Source organism: Lynx canadensis, chromosome X (assembly GCF_007474595.2).
Source record: "Lynx canadensis isolate LIC74 chromosome X, mLynCan4.pri.v2, whole genome shotgun sequence".
Lineage (NCBI taxonomy): Eukaryota > Metazoa > Chordata > Mammalia > Carnivora > Felidae > Lynx > Lynx canadensis.
Window position 1 is genome coordinate 95,879,641 of NC_044321.2, and position 20,453 is coordinate 95,900,093.

Sequence of the window (20,453 nt, forward strand, 5' to 3'; positions counted from 1 at the left end):
GATTACTGGATCATAGGGTATTTCTATTTTTAATTAAAAAATGTTTTTTTTTTCTTCAACGTTTATTTATTTTTGGGACAGAGCGAGACAGAGCATGAACGGGGGAGGGGCAGAGAGAGAGGGAGACACAGAATCGGAAACAGGCTCCAGGCTCTGAGCCATCAGCCCAGAGCCCGACGCGGGGCTCGAACTCACGGACCGCGAGATCGTGACCTGGCTGAAGTCGGACGCTTAACCGACTGCGCCACCCAGGCGCCCCAAAAAATGTTTTTTTTTATGTTTATTCATTTTTTGAGAGACAGAGCGTGAGTGGGCGGAGGGACAGAGAGAGAGGGAGACAGAATCTGAAGCAGGCTCCAGGCTCTGAACTAACAGCACAGAGCCTAACGCAGTGCTCGAACTCATGGACCGTGAGATCATAACCTGAGCCGAAGTCGGATGCTTAACCGACTGAGCCACCCAGGCGCCCCTATTTTTAATTTTTTTAATGTTTATTTATTTTTGAGAGAGAGACAGAGACAGAGTGTGAGTGGGGGAGGGGCAGAGAGAGAGGGAGACACAGAATCCAAAGCAGGCTCCAGGCTCTGAGCTGTCAGCACAGAGTCTGACACGGGGCTCGAACTCGTGAACCGCAAGATCATGATCTGAGCCGAAGTCAGAGGCTTAACCGACTGAGCCACCCAGGTGCCCCTATTTTTAATTTTTTGAGGAACCTCCATACTGTTTCCATAGTGGCTGCATAAGGTACCATGTTTTTAATCAGCTATTCCAAAACACAAGGAATTACATATTTGACCCCCTTTTGAGTAGAAAAGGGTGACTTGCCAAGCAGAAGTTCACCCACTTTTTTTTTTAAAGATTTCCCTAAATTCAGATCTACAGCCATTTCAGCTGTCTGCCGGATACATACTGGTACATGCATTTTCCAGTTGGTAGAGACCAGAGAGAGAATATTCTCACTGGTCATAAAGCCAAGCTCTCAGAAGATAGAAAAAAATGAAAGGAAAACCTCCTGTTTTTTCTCATACACACATAATAGCTTTAGCTAAGCCTTGGGTCTTTCAGAGCCAAGCTAATAACCTCAGAGGGATGTGCTGAAGCCTTGGGGATTGTGTTTTATGGAATTTGTGTTGCATGGAAATTTCCTTGAGGTTGATGGGTGACCTAGTGTCAATCTAACCCATTCCATGGTTAATTTATCCTAATATAGGAGTCTTTCACAGTGTCAGGATGGCAGAATGTTCTAAGGCGCCAGACTCCAGCTCCCCCTTCCCAATATCGGAGTCTTTGAGTTGGGTGGGAAGCACTCTAACATCTTTTACGTGCTTTACCCACGCCACTAATTTTGCGGCTTTGACTCTCAAGATGTCCGTTAGCAACAGCCTTTGCTTCATGTGCACATTAACCCACAGCTGAGTTTGTCTAACAAGAAATGTGCACTCACTGGTCTGTGAGCCTGCCTCAAATGGCAGGCTTATTAGGGTCTATGCCTGCATTCTTACCCTATGGTTTTTCCTCCTTAAGACAAATGACACAACAGACAAAGGCAAAGAAAAACCAAGACCATCATCTGGGAAGAAATGGATCAGTACTCTACCAAATGTAGAGTCCCTAAGCCACAAATATGTTTTCCTGCTAACCTATATATATATATATATATATATATATATATATATATATATACATATATCAATCATCACTCTTGCTTCACTGGACTCCACAGATGGAGATTCCAGGAGGCTGACGTGGTAAGAAATCTTACCTTCTGCCGGCCGTATATCAGTTGCCCAAGATCTCTAAGCTGCGGAATTTGGGGAGCAAATATCCAGTGGAAGTTTATCCTGCCAAGGGTAAAATTTACTCTACCCTTCATGGGTCTTCTGGTTGGTCTAACAATTAAATTGACATGAGACATATTAACAGGAAAAAATGGGTGGCTCAGTTGGTTAAGCATCTGACTTCAGTTTATGATCTCACTGTCCATGAGTTCGGGCCCCAAGTCGGACTCTGTGCTAACGGCTCAGAGCCTGGAGCCTGCTTTGGATTCTGTGTCTCCCTCTCTCTCTCTGCCCCTCCCCCACTCGTGCTCTGTGTGTGTGTCTCTCTCTCTCTCTGTGTCTCGAAAATAAATAAATGTTAAAAAAATTTTTAATAAAAAAAAGGACAAAATCAAATTTAATTACAAACATACAGGGAATCCACACAGACATGAAATTCCAGATAGTCAGGCAAAATGAGGTAAATGTGTCATCCAGAACTAAGGAGAAGGGGATGGGGTCTGGAACTTGAAAGTGAAGGAAAGCAATTCACAGGAAGATGAAAAAGAGTAAATATTTGGTGAACAAATGTTTGTTGGACCATCTAGAAATAATGTGTCACAGAGAGAACTTTGATCAAACAGGTCTTGCTAGGTTCCTCTCTGTCTGTCATAGAATGTAGTTGTCTGTATTGGTTATTCTCTCTTTCTGAAGGAATCCTCTAAATTTTTTTAGGCAGTTAGGGGGAAGGTCAAATTTTCTTCCTGAGTCTTTTGGGTCTTGATTATTTTCAGCACAAAATAATCTTCCTGCCGAAGAGGCACATCTTGGGGTGGCCTACCCTTGGCCACTACTGTGTGGAAAATAAAAAACACATACTTAAACAAACAATGGGTCAAATTAGAAGATACAAAGGAAATTAGAAAATAATGTCATCTGCAAGTAGAGATAGTTTTACTTCTTCCTTTCCCACCTGGATGCTTTTTACTTCTTTTCTTACCCCATTTACTTCTTTCTTGTCAATCTCCATCACACTGTTGAAAAGAAGTGACAAGAGTGAGCATCCTTGTCGTCGTTTTGGTCTTATTGGATAAGCATTCAGTCTTTCACCGGTAAGTTTGATGTTCGTTGTGGGATTTTGGTAGATGCCCTTTAACATGTTGAAGAGATTCTTTTTTTTTTTTTTTTTAAGTAATATCTACACCCAAGCCAACAATGGGGCTCAGACTCACAAACCTGAGATCAAGAGTCACATGCTCTTCCAACTGAGCCAGCCAGGCACCCCAAGGAAATCCTTTTTTTTGTTCCTAGTTTGTTGTATGTTTTTACTATGAAGGGCTGCTGAATTCTGCCAAATGCTTTTTCTGCATCTACTGAAGAAAATTTTGTGGTTTTTATGCATTTTTCTATTGATTTGCTGTATTACATTAATTTTCAGATGCTAAACTAACCTTGCATTACATAATACATTAGTAACCTTGCGTTATTAACCTAATATTACTACTGGGATAAATTCCTACTTGGTCATGGTGTACAACCCTTTTTATATATTGGTGGATTCAACATGTCAGCATTTTGATGAGGATTTTTGTATCTATATTAATAAGAGATATTGGTTTGTAGAGTTCTTTACTTTAGATATCTTGGTCTGGGTTTGGTATTGAGGTAATACTGTCCTCATAGAATGAGTTGGAATGTGTACCCTCCTTTCTATTTTATGGTAGAATTTATGAAGATTTAGTATTGATCAACCTGGTTCTGGGCTTTTCATTATTGAAGTTTTCTTTGTTATTAATTCATTTAATTGACTGTCTTCTTTTTCCTTTCTTTCTTTAAAAAAAATTTTTTTAAGTAATCTCTACACCCAACATGGGGCTTGAGGCTTGAACTCACAACCCTGAGATCAAGAGTCAAATGCTCTCTGGACTGAGCCAGCTAGGCCCCCCATCACTCTCTTTACTTTGTGTGTGTGTGTGTGTGTGTGTGTGTGTGTGTGTGTGTGTGTTTTAGAGAGAGAGAAAGAGAGAGCACATGAATGGGGGAGAGGGAGAGAGAAGGAGAATCTCAAGCAGGCTCCACGTGGAGCCTGATGCAGGGCTTGATCCCATGACCCTGGGATCACGACCTGAGTCTAAATAAAGAGTTGGATGCTCAACCTACTAAGCCACCCAGGCACCCCACTCACTTTACTTCTTATAGGTCTTTCAGATACTCTACTTCTTCTTGAGTCAGTTTCACTAGTTTGTGTCATTCTAGGAATTTGTTCATTTCATCTCAGTTATCTAATTTGTTGGCTTAGTTATCTAATACAGTTGTCCATACTATTCCGTTATAATTATTTCTTATTTTTATAAAATTGTTAGTAATCTTCCATTGTTCGCTTCTGATTTTAGTAACTTCTGTTTTCTCTCACGTGCACTCTTTTTTTTCTCCCCCTCGGTCTAGCTAAATGTCAATTTTGTTGATATTTTCAAAGAACCAACTTTGGGTTTTATTGGTTTTCTCTATTTTTTAACTTTTATTTCATTAATTTCTGCTCTAACCCTTATTTCCTTTTCTGCTTTCTTTGCGTTGAGTTGGCTTTTTTTATTCTAGTTTCTTAAGAAGATTGTTAATTTGGGGTGCCTGGGTGATTCAGTTTGTGAGTTTGAGTTCCGTGTTGGGCTCTGCACGGGCAGCACACGGCCTGCTTGGGATTCTCCCCCTCCCTCTCTCTCTGCCCCTCCCCCACTTGCTCTCTCTGTCTTTCTCTCAAAATAAGTAAACTTAAAAAAGTTAAAAAACAGATTGTTGATTTGCCATCTTTCTTCTTTTCTGATGTGGACATTTAGAGCTGTAAATTTCTCTCTAAATACTGCTTTAGCTGCATTTAATGTTTTGGTATGTTTTGTTGTCATTTTCATTCATCTCAAATTACTCTATTAAAATTTCATCTCAGAATTAATCTCATTTCCATTGTGATTTTTTTCTTTGATCCATTGGTTTTTTACAGTGTACTTTAATTTTCACATATTTTTGCTTTGCCCAAATTTCTTTGTTTTTAATTTCCATTTCCATGCCATTGTGATCTGAGACATACTTTGTATGATTTTAATTCTTTAAAATATATTGAGTCCACACCAAGCCACATAATAGTTAAATGTCAAAAATTAGGGGCACTTGGGTGGTTCTGTCGATTAAGCATCCAACTCTTGATTTTAGCTTGGATCATCATCTCATGGTTTCATGGCTTCAAGCCCTGTGTTGGGCTCTGTGCACCGACCACACGGAACCTGCTTGGGATTCTCCCCCTCTTTCTCTGTCTCTGCCCCTCCTCCACTCGAGCTCTCTCTATCTCAAAATAAATAAATAAGCTTTTAAAAAATCAGAAATTAAAGCTGGTGAGAGAATCTTAAAAGCAGCAAAAGAAAAAGAATTAGTTGCATACAAGACAATACCCATAAGACCATAAGCTGATGTTTAGCAGAAACTTTGCAGGCCAGAAGGGAGCGGCATGATATAGTCCGAGTGCTGAAAGGAGGTGGGTATAGGTCAGGGGAAGAGCATTTGACTGCAAAGTGCTGAAAGGAAAAGCTTACCACCCAGAATACACTACCCAGCGAGGTCATCATTCAGAATTGAAGGAGAGTCCCAGACAAACAAAAGTTAACAGAGTTCATCACCACTCAGCCGGTCTCACAAGAAATGTTAAGAGGACTTGTTTAAGTAGAAAAGAAAAGGTTATAACTAGAAGTAAGAAAATTATGAAAGGAAAAGATTGCAGTGGCAAAAACAAACATGTGGTAAGGTAGTAAAGTAGATCAGTCACTTACAAAGCTAGTATGAAGGTTAAAGCACAAAAGTAGGAGAATCAATTCTATCTACAAAAATAAATAAAATAATAGGAGTCATGGCTTTAGAAGTTCTTCCCCATGATCTCCTTATTTACTGCAAATAAGATTTACAAAAAATATTAGTTAAGGGATACATGAAATAAAATGGTGGGAAGTATGACATCATTTACAGAAAACGGAGGGGGGTGTAAAAATGCAGGGCTTTTAGAACGTGTTGACTTAAGTGACAATAAACTTCATACAGACTGCTGTATGCATGGAATGTTATAGATGAACCTCATGTAACCGGAAACCAAGAACCTGTAATAGATACACAGAAAAATAAAGGAATCCAAGCATAACACTAAAGAAAGTCACCCCACCACAAGGGAAGAGAGCAAGAAAGGAAAATGGAAGTACCACAAGATAGCCAGAAAACAACAAAGTCACTATAAGTACATACTTAGGAATAATGACTTTAAATGTGAGGCACCTGGGTGGCCCGGTCAGTTAAGTGTCCGACCTCGGCTCAGGTCATGATCTCGTGGTTGGTGAGTTTGAGCCCCGCGTCGGGCTCTTTGCGGGCTCCTTGCTGTCAGCGTGGAGCTTTGGATCCTCTGTCTCCCTCTCTCTCTGCGCTTCCATTGCTCACGCGCTCTCTGTCTCTCCCTCAAAAGCAAATCAACATTTAAAAAAATAATAATCACTTTACATGTAAACAGACTACACGTTCCAATCAAAAGACATAGGGTGACTGAATGGATAGAAAAAAACAAGACCCATCTATATGCTGCGTACAAGTAACTCACTTCAGACCTAAAGACACATAAGGAAAGTGAAGGGGTGGAAAAAGATATTTCATGGAAATGGAAACAAACAAAAAAGCTGGAGTAGCAGTTGTACCCCTCTATGCGCCCAACACAGGAGTACCTAAATATATAAAACAAATATTAACAGATATAAAGGGATAATTGACAATAATAGTAGGGAACTTTAATGCCCCCACTTACATCAATGAATAGAGCATCCAGACAGAAAATCAGTAAGTAAACAGTGGCTTCAAATGACAAATAAGACCGGGTAGGCTTAATAGATACATACAGAACATTCCATCCCAAAGAAGCAGAATACACATTCTTTTCAAGTACACTTGGAACATTTTCCAGGATAGTTCATATTTTAGGCCACAAAACAAGGCTCATTAAATTTAAGAAGATAGAAGTGATTTCAAACACAATTAAAAAAAAAAAAAACAAAACAGAAACAGACCCATAAATACTGAGAACAAACCAGTGGTTGCCAGAGAGGAGGTTGCAGGGGGATGGATGGATGGGGTAAAAGGGATTAAGAGGTACAAAATTCCAGGGCTCAGTCGGTTAAGCCTCTGACTCTTAATCTCACGGTTTGTGATTTGGAGCCCCACATCAGGGCCGAAAGCACAGAGCCTGCTTGAGATTCTTTCTCTCTCTCTCTCCCCCTCCCCTGTTCCTGCTCTCTCTCTCTCTCAAAATAAATAAACTTAAAAAAAAAAGAGGTACAAACTTCCAGTTATAAAAGAAATGTCATGGGGATGACCAGTACGGCATGGGGACTATAGTTAATCATACTGTAATAACTTTGTATGGTGACAGATGGTAACTATACTTACCGTGAACGTTTTGTAATTGTGTATAAATGCCAAATCACCATGTTGTACATCTAACGCTACTAAAATATCATGTGTCAACCGTACTTCAATTTTAAAAAGAAAAGGTTCAGTAAGGTGCTTCAGGCTGCACGTTATCAAGTAATGGAGCTGGTTTTGTGCGCAGACTCCATCCATATGCCTCATACCTCTATGGCTCGCCTCTCCAGGATCTGTTTGCGGAGATCCCTCGGGCTGGAAATAGACCTGCCTTATAAAGCTCCTACTGGGTGCTTCCATCCTGGTGGTTAGTCGGCCCTCCGCAAGGATGGCTGCTGGGGAGGAAACTAAACTTCGGAATTCTCCATGACTTAATTTCTCACACCGGCTGCCAGGCTGGGCGCTCCCTGGGTCTGGATTCCTTTCCATCCCACACAGCGCCCCCTAGTTGGTCCTCGTCTCGTATCCCAGCAGCCCAGGACCTGGGCATCCTTCTGCTTCTCCATCCATAGAGGCTGGGAAGCCAAGGTGCACACTGAACACATGCTGACTCGTCTTCGCTGTTCTTCCTCCTCTACCTCTGCCTCCACTCGGTGCCCTCCTCCTCCAAGCCAGCACCCCTACCCTGGAGGCAGAGGTGGCCGTTCCCTGAATTGGAAGCCAGTGGGTTGGGCCGGGGACCTGTAGGGCCTGGAGAATCAGATGGGGCAGGACACGGTCTGACGGTGGCCAGTGACTGCAGGAGTCAGGAGCCTGGGTTGGGACTCTTGTGCTCCCCTTCCAGGGGCTGCCACCTGCCCAGCACAGCAGATAGTGGGTTCCTTGTACCTTGTACCTTGAGCTGCCAGAGTCTCAGGGGCTGTGGTTGGAGCGTGATGCTCATCTGAGCAAATAGGTTTCACGGGGTTGAGCGCAGAGGGAAAAGAAAAGGGAGGAAATGGGGAGAGGTGAGTATATGGAGCACTTCCCGGGAGGCCCTGCATAGTGGTCAAAGCCTGTGGGATACCAGGTAAGCTGCTGACTGCCCCACTTAAGCGCACACGTGTTTGCATCATGCCCGGAGGAAGTGATCTGGGTGCTTTCCTGGCGGTCCGTGGGGCAGAGGAATGAGCCAGTTTCAAAGAGGGCCTTCTCCATGCCAGCCATCCCATTAATGGGAAGGTTCGGATTTTAGAGAATTAATACTCAACAGGCATTGCAAGGCATCGTAGAGGTAGTAAAATTGAAGTCCAGATAGGAAAATACACTTGGCCAAGGTCAAACTGTGAGTTAAGGGCATAGCTAGATACATGCATTAACTCATTCATCCATTTATTTATTCATCAGGCATTGTTTGCATATCTATCGTGTGCCAGGTACTGTGCTAGACGCTGGGGGTACAGCAACGGTGAGACCAGCCAGGCCCTACCCTCCTGGATTGCCTAGTCCCCAGTACGGACAAGTAAATGAGCTGATTACCGTTTAGATTTCTGGGATTGGGGGGTCAAGGATCAAACAACTCCCTATAGACCAGTTCTGCCTTTACTTCCAGCCTCTTTTGCTCCTGCTCCCGGCTCCCTTGGGTTCTGGTCACGTGGGCCTTCAAAACACACCAAGCTCGGGGTGCCTGGGTGACTCAGTTGGTTAAATATCTGACTCTTGATTTTGACTCAGGTCGTGATCCCAGGGTTGTGGGATTGAGCCCTGTGTTGAGCTCTGTGCTTAGTGTGGAACCTGCTTAAGACTCTCTCTCTCTCTCTCTCTCTCTCTCTCTCTCTCTCTCTCTCCCTCTCCCTCTCCCTCTCCCTCTCCCTCTCCCTCTCCCTCTCCCTCTCCCTCTCCCTCTCCCCTTCCCTCTCCCCCTCCCCTCTCTCCCCTACTCTCTCCTTCTCCCTCTGTCCCCCTTCCTCCCTCCCTCCTTCTGCCTCTCTTCCTTGCTCATGCTCTCTCTCTCTCTCTCTCTCTCAAGTAAATAAGTAAACAAACAAACAAATACACACCAAGTTCATTGCCACCTTGGGTCCTTTTTACTGGCTGTTCTCTCTGCCTGGAATGCTCTTTCTACAGGTCTCTGTATGGATGCCTTCTTCACAGCCTAATAACTCTGCTTAGATGCCACCTCCTGTAAAGCCCTCTCTGAGCCCCTGAGCCAAAAGCCCTCACCCCCACCGTGTTTGGTTGTTTGCGGTCTTGTTGAATCTCTGTCTCCCTCCTAGCTGACAGCGCTCAGTACTTAAACAGTGCCTGGCACGTCGTAAGTACTCCGTTACTATCTTCCAGTAGTCTTAGGAAAGGCTCAGGATTCCTTTTCTTCCCATAAGGCCCCTGAGCACCTTGGGTCTGAAATCCTTACAGAGGACAAACACTCTCATTTCGCAAGTAGTATATTGAGTTGCAGAAAGAGGCAGTAACTGCCTGAATTCATAAAGTTCTAGCAATCTCTTGCCTCACCCTCGTGCTCCCCCAGTCTTGGGGACATCACAGCCAGTTCTTCAGACATTTCTTCTCATTGCAGAGAGCAGTGCACCGAGAACCCGAGAGGCCATTATGCCCCAAGGACACTCAGTCTGAAAGCAACTAATTCTCTCCATTTTTGTTTAAGTGGGAAGATCTTTGCCTTAATTTCTGAAAGATTGCTTTGCTGGATGTAGGATTCCTGTTGGCAGTTTTGTGGGTTTTTTGAGCACTTGGAGTGCTGTCTGACTGCATCAGGCGGAGCATGTATACACCAACTCCCCATGGTCATCGGTTGGGGGCTGTTCCTGGGAGCATCTGTTCCCCAGTGTTGCCAGCCTTCCCCACACAGGCAGAGGGGCTTCGGACCGCGGAAGAAACATGAGGCGGTTGGACTTTGGGCCAAGCGCATATGGCCGAGGAGGTGTGGTAGGACACGCACATCAGCTGCTGTAGACGACCTGCCAGGGTGACACGACAGCGGGGCCGTGATTTGAGCTCAGGGTCATCTGATGACAAATTCCACGTTCTTAGCCGCTGGTTGGTTCCGTGAATGGAGAGGTTGGAAAAGAATAGCAGAGGTCTGCTAGAGGGTTGGTCAAAATTACTTACCTAGACTGCTTCTCATTTACATATCCCACACATTGTTAGAGACCCCTGCTCTGTGCCCATCCTCTGGCTGGGCTTGCTGGTCACAAAGATGAACCAGGCATGTTTCCTGCCCCAAAGGTAAATATGTCTGCTGGGCGATAGTCGTCTAAGGGGATGAACCCACACTTTACTGCCCCATCTTGTCTGTGTTGACTAGGGAGTCCTTCCTGGAGGAGGTGTTGCCTTAGCACTGGAGAGGACTTTTGGGGGTATCAAGCTTATTCCTTTCACTTTACAGGCGAGGGAACCCAGGACTGCAGCAGAGAAATGGCCTGTAAAAAAGGGCATGCAGAAGGCATTCTGGAGGCCAGCCTCCCGAGTGGCCATGCCCTCCCCTGGGCCCCAGTCCCAGATGCAGACAGTGCAGCTATCCCAGATGCAGCTGCTTGGTGCCTACGCCCTCCGCCCTACCCAGAGCTCTTTCCTTCAGAGGGAGACCAGGCTCTGCTCTGAGCCTCAGCCCTGGGCCATTTTTCCTTAAGAAAAAGAAGTGAGCAACCTCTTCTGAAGGCATTTAGTGTACTGGTGTGGGGGAAGGTGTACGTGCACCAGGGGCTGGGGGTTGTGAGAGGGCATCTTAAAGTTTGGTGAGTTGCCTCTTCTTGTCTGGATTTACCTCGTCCTCAGTTGAGTCCTGGAGGGGAGATGAGCCATAAGGAAAAAAAAAAAAAGGTGAAAAGAAAGAATTTATCTTCGATTTCCAAACTCTACAGCATGAATTTCTCGAAGAAACTTAACAGATGCTATCTACCCCCCCCCCCCACACACACACAGAGCTTTTGCAGATATAATAGGCCTGTCTTCTGGAGGTCTGGCCCTGATGATGACCTGTGACACAACTCGTAGTGGGTATTTGGCCAGCGGTACATTTGAATTCCCTTGAAATGAGTTGTTGCGGTGATGTGCTCTGGACCCTGTCCTTTACCCCACACTTCAGGGGTCCGGGCCGGTCCCTTCATTGGTCAGATGAGGACTGCAGGCCCAGAGCAGCGGAGCAGCCTGTTCAAGGGAGCCCCGAGAGCTCTACCCAGAGAAGGCCGGCCTCTGGGGCGGGGGGTGGGGGGGAGGGCCTTGTCCTCCTTTCTGTGTCCGAGATCATTCACTTATGGGCAACACACACCAGCCCGGGTTCATACCCTAAGCACTTCCCACACCATCCTGCCCAGAACTCTTTTACTTAAAGGGTTGAAGACACAAGGCCCCTCCCCAAACCCTGGCACTAGACCGGTTTGCCTCTCAGAAACGTAAACAGCCTTCTCAAGGGTGTTTTTGCAGGCCTTGACAGAGTGTTGCAATTTAGACTCTTCTTCCAAAAGGCCAAGTGTGATTCCATTACAACTCTCATTCCTCCCAATCTTCTTACAAATATGTGCCTATCAACGGGCAGTACAGCACTTGAGCAACAACCAGCTATGCACTTAGAGTGAATTAACATTCTGAGAACAACAGGCCCATGGCTTGGAAACTGTTCTACCAATATTTTAGACTCCAGAAAAACAAAGCACTCCTTCTGAAAGCACGTTCGGTCAGGTTACACAAAGAGATAACAAGAGATTTCAGATTCCGGCATAGATGGCATAATTGGTGTCCTTGTCTCCCTCCAAAGCACAGCCCCCAGACAGAATTAGGGCCCTTATGAGAACGGCAGAGTTGGATCATAATTTTCTCTTTCAAGGCCAAGAATCTTTGTCTGGGGAAAATAATAGAGATAAGGCAGAGAACAAGGAGGAGTCTCTGTCTGGTACCCCTTGAATAAGGGGGGCCAAAGAAAATGAAACAAGGGATGTTTTGAACTCCGAAGTTGAAAAGAAGGTTGTGAGACCTAGGGCAGAAAGAAACCCATGGCAATGGCCGAGCCCAGACCTTCCCTTGGGGTGTGGGAACAAAGGTGGTAAGTGGGGGCTGACAGGTGGGTACCACCCCCGGGAGGAAGCCAGTGGGGCACAAGTGGGTAGCTCTAGTCTGCTGGGCTTTACGAAAGAAAACCTGCGATAGGAAACAGATTCATATGTAAATCTGTCGATCTGTGTGTAAATTCAGATTAATATGTAAATTGGCCCCTAACATCTCCTTCCACAGTTCCCATCACAAAGCCAGGCAATAGGGTACTCAACTGGTCATCCTAAGTAAGAGGTTTCGGTTGGATTAAAATATTTATGAAGAATGAAGGAAAGTCAGGACTGAGAGGAAGTTGGGTTTTTTTTTTTTTTTAATGTTTATTTTTGAGAGAGACAGAGAATGCGAGCAGGGGAGGGGCAGAGAGAGGAGAACAGGGCTGAGAGCCCAAGGTGGGGCTTGAACTCACAAACCAGGAGATCATGACCTGAGCCAAAGTCGGACGCTCAACCGACTGAGCCCCCCAGACTCCCCTCAGAGGAAGTTTTACAGTGTGATTTTCCCTGGCCTAGGTCCTCAACCCTAACACCCCAAGAAACACAAAAGATGGTTCTATTTCTTCACCTAATCAGGAGAAATTCCCAAGGATGTCTCACGAGTTCCATGGAGCCACGTCAAAATCTCATCTCCAATAGGGAGTCAGACAGAAATATTGTAAATAGAGGCTAAATCGGTTCTTTTGGTATTTAATAATATAAAACTTCGGGCGCCTGGGTGGCTCAGTCGGTTGAGCTTCAGGCTTCAGCTCAAGTCATGGGTTCAGCTTTTGGTTCGTGGGTTCGAGCCCCGTGTTAGGCTCTCTGCTGACAGCTTGGAACCTGGAGCCTGCTTCGAGTTCTGTATCTCCCTCTCTCTCTCTCTCTGCTTCTCTCTCTCTCTCCCCCTCTCTCTCTCCCTCTCTCTCTCTCAAAACATTAAAGAATTTTTGATATAAAAACTTAGACATTGGACTCTCACCATGGCCAAATTGTTAGGTGAGTAGATTCTATAGTCTCAAAACTTTGCTGAAGTCTCCACTCAAGGGAGTGTTCGGTGTTCATTCGTTCTGAACTGGAAGCAAGGAGGCTAGCTACCAGCTGTGAACCCTGGTCGACGTGTGGGATGGGAAGGGATGAGGAGGTCATCTCCATAGTCCCTGAGTTGCTATCCCAGAGCAGCAACCACAGCCAAGTCCGTAAGTCATGGTCCATTCACCTCACCGTGCTTTTCTTCACCTTGTGAAACATGGGAAAGACTCACTCCGTAGGCAAAATAAAAATGATGCTTTGAATAACTCTGTTCATACCCTCCCAATACTTTCAGGCACCATACACAAACTGGCTTATTCCCTCTCATAACTGGTAGCCTTGTGATATTGTACAGCGATACCTCAGTTCGCTAGAATCACATTAGAGGAGAACTTCGGTTCATCAGGATCATGTACTTATTGCAGGAAAAGGCAAATAGCCACAAAAATCACTTTTACTTTGCTGAGTCTTTTTCTTTTTTAAGCCGCTGTTTGCGTTGTGTTTTATGCATCTGCTTAGAGGCAGTCCCGGGGGTCAGCACACATTCAGCCTCATAGCCTTTATCTTTTTCAGCTACAATCATGGCAATGAAGTTTGATCTCAACACGCTGGACTCATTTCTGACCCTCTGCCTTTGCTTGCGCTGTTCCCATCCCAACCCCTTCCTCATCGGGCTTCAGCATTTGGGTCTTGCCTCGTTTCCTCTTCGCATTTTCTGTCTCCTTTCACTCACCTCCTTCTTCTTTCTTCTTTCTCAACCTCACCTGGCCTGTGGGCCCGAAGCGTGGATCACTCGTTGAGAGACAGCAGCTGTGACTTGCGGCTTCCCACCGAGAACGGTTTTGTGGGTGGCGTTCTGAGGTTCCCTGCCTGCACCGCGAACACTTGAATTTTCGGATCGGGTGTCCTACTTGTTTCCTCACCAAAGCTAGGGTAGTGCTTTACATGGAGTAAAAAACGAGCAGCGATGAGAGCAGCAGCTCGGATGCTTGGCAGGCCTACTGCGGGCCAAGTACTGCGCTGAGCAATATGCGTGAGTTAGGAGTATTTGCTGTTTTGCAGATGAGAAAACAAAGACAGGGAGAGGTTAATCATTTGTCCAGATCACACAGCTGACAAGGGGTACAGTGGAATATACTCATCGTACGTTCCACTCAGTCCACTGGACTCCGTTTGAGAAGAAAATTGCTGCATGCATATTTTCACGTATCTCTTCAATAGAAAATGAGAAGATAAGTGACAACATGGTTTTCTTGCTTATTTCCTGTTCTTTAGAACATTTCATTAGCCAGAGTAAACCTATTTCTGGGGCATTCTGTTGAATTAAGGATATACTTTAAATATACAAGCATACCTTGGAGATATCGTGGGTTCAGTTCCAGATCACTGCAATGAAGCAAATATCACAATGAAACAAGTCAAATTAATTTTGTGGCTTCCCAGTGCATATAAAAGTTATATGTAGTCTATACTGTAGTCTATTAACTGTGCAGTAACGTCATGTCTAAAAAATGTACATATCTTAATTAAAAAATACTTTATGGCTAAAAACTGTTGACCATGATCTGAGCTTTCAGCAAGTCATAATCACTAATCATAGATCACCATAACAGATATAATAATAATAAAAAGGTTTGAAGGATTGTGAGAATTACCAAAATGTGACACAGAGACACAAAGTGAACAAATGCTGTTGGAAAAATGGTGCCAGTAGACTTGCTCAACATAAGGTTGCCATAAACCTTTAATTTGTTAAAACACACACACACACACACACACACACACACACACACACACACAACTGCAAAGTGCAATAAAATGAGGTATGCCTGTATAACCATGCAATATTTGTGGATAAAAATTTAGCGGAATAAACCATTGGGCATGTGCTAGAGATTTTTCTTTTGTTCTTCTATTTGCATCATTTAAATAGAGTCCCTTTGGGGCCCCTCAGGGGCTCAGTCGGTTAAGCATCCAACTTTGACTCAGGTCATGATCTTGCTGTTCGTGAGTTCAAGCCCCATGTGGAGCTCTGTGCCGACAGCTCAGAGCCTGGAGCCCGCTTTGGATTCTGTGTCTCCCTCTCTCTCTGCTCCTCTCCCGCTTGTGCTCTCTCTCTGTGTCTCTCCCAAAAATAAATTTAAAAAAAAAATTTTAAAAATTAAAAAAAATCCATTCCCTTTTCTGTGCTTCAAGCTGCTCTTTTTTCTTTCCAAATCTTCGACCCATCTATTTATTGTCTGTCTTAGAATGTAAGGGAACATATAAGATAAACATCATACAATAAGGAAGATGGAAATTAATTTTTTTTTAAAAAAAAGAGAAGGCCACCTCCCTTTCCTGAGTGAATGGTAGTCAGTCTGTGGACACACAATATCATTGCAGTTTAGAAGTCTTATACACTAAAAAGCAAGACAAGGGGCGCCTGGGTGGCTCAGTCGTTTGAGCGACCATCTCTTGATTGTAGCTCAGGTCACGATCTTGTGGTTCCTGAGATTGAGCCCCTCATCGAATCCCCTGCTTGGGATTCTCTCCCTCCCTCTCTCTGCCCCTTCCCCACTCGTGCTCTATCTCAAGATAAATAAATAAGCTTAAAAAAAATTTTTTAATGTAAAAAAGGAGATGTTTTGTGTGTGAGTGTGTGACACACACACACAATGGAGTATTATTCAGCCATAAAATATAATGAAATCTTGCCACATGTGACAACATGGATAGAACCAGAAGGTATTATGCTAAGTGAAATAAGTCAATCAGAGAAAGACAGATATCATAGGATTTCACTCATATGTGTAATATAAGAAACCAAATGAACAAAGAAAAAAAGAGACAAACCAAAACACAGATTCTTAACTATAGAGAACAAAGAGATGGTTATAAGAGGGAAGGGGATGGGGGATGGGTCAAACAGGTGAAGGGGATTGAGAGTATGCTTATGATGAGCACTGAGTAATGTGTAGAATCGTTGAATCACTGTATTGTACACGTGAAACTAATGTAACACTGTATGTTAACTATACTGGAATAAAATTTTTTTTTAAATAATAAATGATTAATAAAATCAAAAGTAAAAAAAAAATGTCCGCAACATCTTATGATACATATTGGCATTCGTTAATGTCATGTAGGCCAGTAGCTACTCTAGTATATCCCCTCTGTTTACTGATAAGTATTTCCCCTTTGAGCCAGCAATAGTCTAAACGATTAGTGTTTTTGTAGCTTGTTCTGATAAATATGGGGTCATGTTGAATCTCCTACTTACACACTTATTCGACTGTTCTTTTGCTTTCTTACTTATTTTTCCATTTCAATTGAAACTGTGTTAAAATCAGAAAATTACTTGGAGCAAATTGTCATATGTTACATACCTGCTGATCTAATCTACCTGTCCAAGAGCATATCTGCGATGGATCCTTTTGCAAATAACACCTCAATCTTACGTGTTCTGCCAGTACTCCTAAAATCTCTCAGTGGCCCCTCATCTCTCCTTAGCAGTGGGGTTCAACTCTCTTTGTACCGCTCAGTAGCTAAGTGAAAGTTGTCCAGAAGCTTCTCTTTACACTGACCTCGTTTCGCTCTGCCTTTAACCTTCTTTCTGTGAGGCCAGTAAAGGTTAGGAGGCCTGGTCTTGGTCCCTTTCTTTCTGACGTCTGGAACTTAGAAGACAGCTTTCTGAAAATAAGTTGCTTCTGTTTCTGAAAATAAGTTCCTTTCTATTTTGCATACCAAAATAGAGTTGGTATCACTCCGTCCACTCCTGCTCACCCATTTTTGTCCTTCCGCTAGCATCCCTAAAGCTCTTGGGTTTCAGGAGATGCTCAGAAAAGGTTAAAAAAAAAAGGGAAAAAAAACCCCGGGGGGTTGGGGAAGCTTGAAGTTGCACTCACATTTTCCCACTCTCGGGATCAGACTCGTTAGATTTTCAGAGCATCCAAAGACTTTTCAACCAGACTTTCAACCACCTTGAATCACTTGCTGTTAGTTCACGTGTGTGCTGTGGACTGGATCGTGTTTTCCCCAAATTCAGATGTTGAGGCCTTGTCTTACTTGTCATCTAGGGCCGCCACAACACACCACAGACTGGGTGGCTTTAAACAGTAGAAATGTATTTCTCACATTGCTGGAGTCTGCAAGTCTGTGATCAAGGTGCGAGCGTGATCAGCTTCTGGTGAATGCTCTCGTGGCTTGTAGGTGGCCGTCTGCTTGCGTGGCCACACAGGGTGCAGGGGTGGGGGGAGGGGCGGAGGGAGAGAGAGCTTGAGCTTTCTGGTATCTCTTTCTTAAGGGCACTAATCACATCATGAGGGTGGGCACCCCACCCTTATGTCTTCATTAAACCTAATTCCCAAAGGCTCCATCTTCAAATATCATCACATTGGGGATAAGGGCTTCAAAATACGAATTTAAAGGGGACACAGCTGGGGCGTGTGGGTGGCTCAGTTGATTAAGCGTCCGACTACGGCTCAGGTCATGATCTCATGGTCTGTGAGTTCAAGCCCCGCGTCGGGCTCTGTGCTGGCAGCTCAGAGCCTGGAGCCTGCTTCTGATTTTGTGTCTCCCTCTCACTCTGTTCCTCCCCACTCACACTCTGTTTCTCTCTCAAAAGTAAAGAAACATGTAAAAAAATTTTTTTAAATAAATAAAGAGGATAAAGGGGACACAGCAAGCCCTAACCCTCAATTGGTCTGTATTTGGATATAAGGCCTACAAGGAGTTAATTTAGGTTAAAAGAGGTCAAAGGATGGAGTCCTGATCCAATAGGATTATTATCTTTATAAGAAGATATAAAGATAATTTATATCTTTATATATATAAAGGGGCGACTGGGTGGCTCAGTCTATTAAGTGTCCGACTCTCAGTTTCAGCTGAGGTCATGATCTCACGGTTTTGTGAATTCGAGCCCCATGTCAGGCTCTGTGTCAGCAGCACAGAACCTGCTTCGGATCTTCTGTCCCTCCCCCGCTCATGCTGTCTCTGTTTCTCTCAAAAATGAAGAAACTTTAAAAAGAAAAAGATTAAAACAAAGGAAAAGGAGAGACATGGGAAAGTTTGATCTCTACACACACACACACACACACACATACACACACACACACACACACGGAAGAAAGGACACGGTGGGAAAGCCCTCACCCCTCAGCTAAGTTCCTGTTGCTGCAGCTGTTAGTTGAGGGTGGAGGAGACGGTCATCTCCTGAGGGTAGAACAGTCTTGCCAGGCTGCTCATCCCAGACTGAGGAGAGACTAAAGAACGGGGAGAGGGGACATGTCTGGAGGCACAAAACCTTCTAGAACTGGTTCTCCACACCCTTTGTCATGCCCATTTGCCCAAACAAAATGGCAATAGACTCTATTTAAAAACCACATGGCAGGGGCGCCTGGGTGGCGCAGTTGGCTGAGTGTCTGATGCTCGATTTCAGCTCGGGTCCGGATCCCCAGGTCGTGAGATTGAGCTCCCAGTTGGGCTCTGCGCTGGGCATGGGTCTGCCTGGGATTCTCTCTCTCCCCCTCCCTCCGCCCCTCTCTTACTCATGGGCCCTCTCTGTCTCAAAAATGAATATTTTTAAAATATAAAAATAAAAGCAACATTGCGGTGTGTGCGTGTGTCCAAACTCGTCAAAACATATGCTTCAAATATGTGCGATTTTTATGATTGAGCATACTTCAGCGAAACTGAAAGAAAACAAAATTTTTGGCTCATTGGCAAATTTGGCGAGCTTTGGTGAATTAGTCATACGGTAAGTCGATCCTTCAAAGAATGGCCCGCTTGTTTGCTTGGTCGCTCTGTGACTTGGCTGTTGGTACAGTGAGTTGGCTTGGAGCCAAGTCCGTGACTTCTAGCACCAAGCAAATGAGGTGGGACCGTTATCCACTGAAAGATCCTCTTTATTTTTTTATTTTTATTTTTATTTTTTTTAACATGAGATTTATTGTCAGATTGGTTTCCACACAACACCCAGTGCTCATTCCAACAGGTGCCCTCCTCCATGCCCAGCACCCACCCTTCCCTCCCTCCCACCCCCCATCAACCCTCAGTTTGTTCTCAGGGTTTTTTTAAATTTTTTTTAATGTTTATTTAATTCTGAGACAGAGAGAGACAGAGCATGAGTGGGGGAGGGGCAGAGAGAGAGGGAGACACAGAATCGGAAGCAGGCTCCAGGCTCCGAGCTGTCAGCACAGAGCCCGATGCGGGGTTCGAACTCACAAACCGTGAGATCATGACCTGAGCCGAAGTCGGTCGCTCAACCGACTGAGCCACCCAGGGGCCCCTTGTTCTCAGTTTTTAAGAGTCTTTTATGTTTTGGCTCCCTCCCTCTGTAACCTTTTTTTTTTCCTTCCCCTCCCCCATGGTCTTCTGTTAAATTTCTCAGGATCCACATAAGAGTGAAAACATATGGTATCCGTCTTTCTCTGTGTGACTTATTTCACTTAGCATCACACTCTCCAGTTCCATCCACGTTGCTACCTAAGGCCATATTTCATTCTTTCTCATTGCCAAGTAGTATTCCATTGTATATATAAACCACAATTTTTTTTTAATATGTGAAATTGGTTTCCTAAACCACAATTTCTTTATCCATTCATCAGTTGATGGACATTTAGGCTCTTTCCATAATTGGGCCATTGTTGAAAGTGCTGCTGTAGAACTTCACGGAAAGCAGTGCTTTATCATGAGAATTCTGGGATTTTATCGTCACCTGGAGTTTCGCTTTTCGTGACCTTTCCTAGTTCCTTTGTCCCTTTGCCTTCCTAACAACAGGCTAGCTGGGCAGAGCAGGCGGGAACTGTCAGGACTGTGGGAAAGTCTCGGGTCCGGGTGGTCAGCGGGGTGGCGGGAGGGGATGCACCGTAGGGCCTTGCTGTGCAGCACTGCTCTCCTAACAGTCCCTGATACCTGAGTGACCACATGTTTGCTGGGAGCTGCTACAGAAGCCTCGGAAGAAATCTTTCAGCCTGTGTTCCCCAGAGTTCCCAGAAGGAGAGTTTGTGCGTGCTGCTTAGTAACCATCTTCAACCAATGGAAAGTAGAACCGAAACATTTCTGCCTGCTTCTGCTCTGCCCCGGGGGTGGGGGGGGGGGGTGGGGGGGGGCGGGGAATGGGAGACTGTTGCAGGAAGGAGAGTACGGTCAGTCCCGGTATCTGACTTCAGTAACAGGACCAGTCTATAGTGTTCATGCTCTGTTTCTTTCCAGCAGGAGGTGAGCCTTCAGGGCTGTGCCGAGATGAAGAGGAGAAGGGATAAGCCTCGCAGCTGGTATGTATTGGGGGTCC

General features: G+C 44.6%; 1 long non-coding RNA gene across 2 annotated transcripts in view; it reads left to right on the forward strand.

The window, feature by feature from the left end:
• The window catches only part of LOC115507378, a 67,105-nt gene that overhangs the window by 26,769 nt on the left and 19,883 nt on the right, over positions 1–20,453 (forward strand). The window contains exon 2 of one of the 2 annotated variants that reach the window (XR_003966628.1): positions 20,375–20,436. This is a non-coding gene — a long non-coding RNA (uncharacterized LOC115507378). The remainder of the gene's footprint in view (positions 1–20,374; positions 20,437–20,453) is intronic. The other variant, XR_003966629.1, reaches the window with a different exon arrangement.